This window comes from Pinus tabuliformis, chromosome J (assembly GCF_031772625.1).
Source record: "Pinus tabuliformis cultivar Carrire ecotype Pingquan chromosome J, CPIR1, whole genome shotgun sequence".
Classification (NCBI taxonomy): domain Eukaryota; kingdom Viridiplantae; phylum Streptophyta; class Pinopsida; order Pinales; family Pinaceae; genus Pinus; species Pinus tabuliformis.
In genome coordinates this window covers 206128269-206133947 of record NC_142295.1, presented here as the reverse complement: position 1 = coordinate 206133947, position 5679 = coordinate 206128269, and positions in this window count along the sequence as shown.

Sequence of the window (5679 nt, the reverse complement as noted above, 5' to 3'; positions counted from 1 at the left end):
TAGATGTTCTTCACGTCCAGGTACCTGCAAAGAAGATCAAAGTACTATACACTATACGAGAGCATATATGACATACATCAAACATAAACTACTTGACAGATAAAGGAACATTAAGCTAATAGCATAAACATTTACACAATTATGGAAAGTGAACATCAAATGTATATGTTAAGAAACTAAAAAGGGAAGCATACAACCTATTGCCTTGATGTTGGAGACCTCCTTTTGGTGGATGTCCAAGTCCAAGCAAAGACTCTTCAAGAACTCCTTATCCAAGCTAGAATGGGTAGCATGTAAGCATAATCTCAGCATAGAGATGCATCAATCAATGACCATCCATTTGGGGATGGAAGGGAGTGAATTTATAGGAAGGGAGAGGGAGTTAGGGATCCAAAAAAGAGGGAGAAAGATATACATCTCAAGGGGTAAGCCCATGATGATAATATCAAGAGGCCCAAATGAGAGAGCTCAACCATATCAACAACAACCAATATCCAGCTCATTGTTCCCGAAGGTTCTAGTGAGCGAAGCTTCTCCTCCAGTTTGGGAAAACCTGCCAGAAGAGGTTCAACACGAGTTTTCCTATGAAAACCCGCACTGGCAGCGCGAGTGCATAAATAAGAAACCTGCAATCAACACGAGGAGTTAGTGGAGAAAAATGGACTCATGGCAGCTTTGATTCTTCAGGGAGGTTTTTGTCTTGGATGAAAGAGAGTGAATTTATAGGAAGGGAAAGGGAGTTATGGATCCACAAAAGAGGGAGAAAGATCTACATCTCAAAGGGAAAGCTCATGATGATAAGATTAAGAGACCCAAATGAGAGAGCTCAACCATATCAACAACAACCAATGTACAGCTCATTGTTCCCGAAGGTTCTAGAGAGCGAAGCTTCTCCTCCAGTTTGGGAAAACCTGCCAGACGAGGTTTAGCGCAAGTTTTCCTATGAAAACCCACACTAGCAGCGCGAGTGAATAATTAAGCAACCTGCCATCAAAATGGGTAGGTAGTGGAGAAAACTGGATTCATGGCAGTTTTCCTTTGATTCTTTAGGGATGTTTTGGTCTGTATATCATGATGGATATGCTGCACAGTAGTCAATGTTTTGGCACTTTAGGATATGGAATGGGAAGTGAACATGGGGTATGACAAAATACTATGAAACATGAGATTCATCATCAAGAGTACTATCTGCTTCATTCCCAACAAAAGAAGAAACCTTTGACTGCTGGAAATATTCATGAAAACAAAATAAGTCTCCATCATCCCTATTTTCAGACATACAACTAGCTAAAGGGGGAGAACTTTGACTACAGAAATCATCCAAGTAATCAACTATTGGATGATAAAAAACTGAAGAAGGGTGCTGCAATCTTTGACCGAATGATTCTTCATTGTAACAAGTAACAGGGTCCTCAATTATATCAAAAGGTCGCTGCCAAGTTATGCTAGCTTCAACTTGCTTCCTTGCTTTCTTAGCAATCTTATAATTTTCTCTCAACAATTAAAATGTAGCATAACATAAAGGTAGAGAGTTACCCTTAGCAAATTCATTGTTTTCTTCATGTTCAATGTCAAAATTATAAGGCTGCTTACCTAAATCAATACTTTCATCATATTCTTAGGGATGATTGATTTCCTTAAATTGCTGAAATTGAACATCCTCTTGCTGAGAACATGACACTGGTTGCTCTTTAGGACTGTCTTCAAATGAATAAATAAAACAATTAATGTCTAACTCCTTGTGAGACAAATAACCAATCTCTCATTTTTCTGCCCATTTTGCTTGGCAAGGAGGCTTTCTTCGTTGTTTTCTGACAACATGTTCATTTTGCAAGGTGAATGTTTCCATCATCCTTTCGATGGTTTTTATCACTATGTCCAGCTTATGGTCCGACAATGGAGAAATATCCTCCTTCACTGCTTCCTTCCTTTCAGCTTCCATACTGGCCTTTTTTATCAACAAATTGGTTTCCACATCAACCACGACTTTCTGCATGTCCTCCAAAGTGGCAAGGTTCCTCTCTTTGAGCTGATAAGAAATCTCGGCCTCAAAACCATCTGGAAAATGAAGCATAGCCAATCTAGGAGGAGGTTTTATATCTAAAGGTATGACATTAAAAACTCTGTTAAATCTGGTTGAGAATCCTTGGACTGTCTCACCAGGCTGCCTCTTTAGTTTCTGATATTCATCCATAATCTAAAAAGGGTTCACTTTGACCTCCCATTTGTCTATAAAAACATGTTCAAACTGTTGGAAAGAAGGAATAGTTCCAACTTCCAAGATTTTACACCATGTCCTAACTTCTCCCATAAGGCATTGAGCAAACAACCTTATTTTCATGTCCTCATAATCAACTTCTTCCAGATCCATAAAATCGATAATTCTGTTTACATGCTGTTGTGCTGTGACTTTGCCTGTGCTATCAAATTTAGGCAGCCTTTGCCCATAATTCTGTGGTAATTCATTCAAAGGGGCTGGCAGATGTAATGGGGCATACCGGGAAGCAAACATGACTGATGTATGAAAGGAAACTATAACAACTGGGCTATGATTATCAATTAGACATTGTTCATGAAAACTCGTACAAACAAGAGATACACTTGCAACTTCAAGGGAATGATGTACATCTCTCAAAGAAGACTCATGTGGATATTTACAGTCTACATTCAGGTTTAACAGATAAAATAAAATCCCTTTGATATACTCAGGAAAAAATAGGAAGCAATTGATACAACAAACAATTATATCCTGCAAAAAATTCAGGTTCAAGTACCTGACTCTCGCAAGTTTTTTTTCCATCCTTCCTTCATCAAGTTTGTCACTGTGTACGTTTGATGTTTTGGATCCTCTGATAACGATGTCGCTCGGTGAATGTTTCAACCTTTCTGTGTCCGACTGTTTTCCACCATCAACAATCAGATCTGCAACTTTGATAATCTTTCGCGGGGAAAATTAAGAATTTTGTTTGTTCTCTGGCACCGATGCCAAAATGTTAGCACTCCGTAAATCCCTTAAGGCTGAGGAAAGGGATCCCAGAGGTAACCACAAACCACTTGTAGGTTAAGGTCTAGTCCCCCTAACCTTGGAGAGGGCTCTCTCATTGGATCAACTATCAATCAAAATATTGATAGGATATGGATTTTAGACTGGTTATTAAGCTTAGGAGGTAGATGATATAAAGATTTGATGAAATTGTTGGGAGTGAGGGCCACTGAAGTATAGGATTATAGCACATCAGGGCATGCATGAGCCATCAAGACAACAGAGGCAAGGTAGGCACATATCTCAAGTCAATTGTTGGTTGTAGTATAGCGAAGAATGGGGGAAACACATAGATATTCAGTTAAATGTAACAGAGCATAAGGTTATGAATTCTGCTACACAACCTATAACCAAATATTCAGAAGAAACATGACAGAGAAATAAATAATTCTATCATGTATTAGATCCACAATTGTCCTGAGCATACAAAGATGAATTCAAGACAACAACTTCAGAAATGGATATTAATTAACATAAGGAAAACACATACTTAAGACCACACACTGCAAGAATCTCTGCAACTAATAACTCAGTCTACTTTGAGCTTTTATTAAAATGTTTACAATGCCTCTTCCTCTCAACAATTCTCCCTCCTCCATTACATTGCACATTGCACATTTTATATTATTTAGGCCAAAGACTAGATACATTGTATTTCATCCACTAAGTGATCAAAAGATGTGTTTGATCATTTCTAACAGAAACAACAAGATTTAGGTTAATTATAGAAAATATTTTTAATCCTTATCTACCCAACCTGAAAAACAACAATCTCACCAAACTTGATTTATATAGCTGTCCATATTCCTTTGAAAATCTCAATCTGCCTACTATGATGCCAAAAATCCTGCTAAAAACCCTCCTGATGCCTTATCGAGTCACTTCCGATCAGTCAAGAACATAAAAACATGGCGGATTATCATGACCGTGGAAAGGATGTAAACACCTTTGCCTCAACACCTTTATGCATCTATCAGTTTTGTGACCAGAGGTGAGACCAAGACTTATTATATCAGAGCTTTTAGTTGTGTGCCGCTTTGAACTCCGCGGGGTGGGAAATCTCCAATGCGCTTAGCCCTCAGGTCTTACGTGGAAACGCAAGGACAAAGCCTTTTTGTATGTTAAACCCTTTGGCTAGGAAGTGGGTTGATTCTTTGAAGTACTATGGTGTTACAACGATTCCACCATACATGACATAGGACCACACATATATGCACCTGGGCCCGCACCATGTGCCAATAGCTCCTGGCTCTCTGAACTCTTTATAATCGTGGGCTAGCCCCCACATCGAAGTTCCTCTCCCGATAATTCTAATCGGCAGTTTCATTCGGTGCACACATTACATTCCGCCGATTGTGATTTCCGATCACCTTTTGCGTATGGCCCTTGGTCTTGTGACTTTGCATGATTCCATGTTCAACCCTCAACAATGTAAACTTTGAAACGGGAATTGATACTGTTACCCATTCGTAGAGATAGCAAAAAAGTGACCCAATTTTGAAAAGGGGCGAGGCAGAACGCACATTTTTTTTAGAGCATAGTTTTTGGCACTTTAAATAACCCATACGATTCCCTGTTTCTTAGAGGTAGCAAAAAAGTGACCCGATTTTGAAAAGTGGTGATGCAGAATACACTTCTTTTTTTATTGGAGCATATTTTTGACACTTCAAATTTTCTTATGTATCAAATATAAATATTTGTTTTTAAATGTTAGTGATTTTCATGCTCATTTTGAAACGTGTTGATGCAGCATACATTTTTTTTAAAGGCCTTATTTTTCACACTTTAAAATTTATTATATCCAATTTTTTTTGAAATCATGATTACTTGACAAATTTTCAAGTTGTTTTATTTTACTTTTTTTCAATGCTGATTAAAGAACCAAATATTAAGAAAAAAAAAACAAAAAAAAAAAAAAAAAAAAAACAAAACAACAACACCACCATAAAAGAATTTGGTTAAAGGTACCAACAACATGAAGAAAAAAAAAAAAAAAAAAAGTAAAAATAGAAAAATTTAAAAAAACATTAACAAAAACTAGAAAAAACCAACAAATAAAAAAAAAAAATCAAAAATCTCATAAACCATAAAAGAATTTAGCAAAAAAAAAAAAACAAAACAAAAAAGAACTATAAAACTAAGTAAGTAAAAATAGAAAAATAAACAAAAAACATTAACAAAAACACTAGATTAAAAAAAATAAAAATTAACCATATATATATATATATATATATATATATATAAATTAAGATTAAAAACATTTAAACAAAAAATAAAAATATACTCAAATTTAATTAAAAAAAGAAAAAAGAAAAAAAAGAAAGAAAGAAGAAGAAGATGAAAAATGAAAATTTAAAAACATTTAAAAAAAAAAAAAATATACTCAAATTTTAAAAAAAAAAAGAAGAAGAAGAAGAAGAAGAATGAAAATTTTAAATATATATATATATATTCAAATTAAAAATAAAAATAAAAAACATTTAAAATTTAAAAACAAATATCATTTTTTATTCTTATTTTATTAAACTCTATATTTTTTATTTTAAAACTCAACAATTTAAAATATATATATGTGTGTGTGTTTGATTTTAAAAAAAAAAAAAAACATTTAAATTTTTTTAATAAATAAATATTTT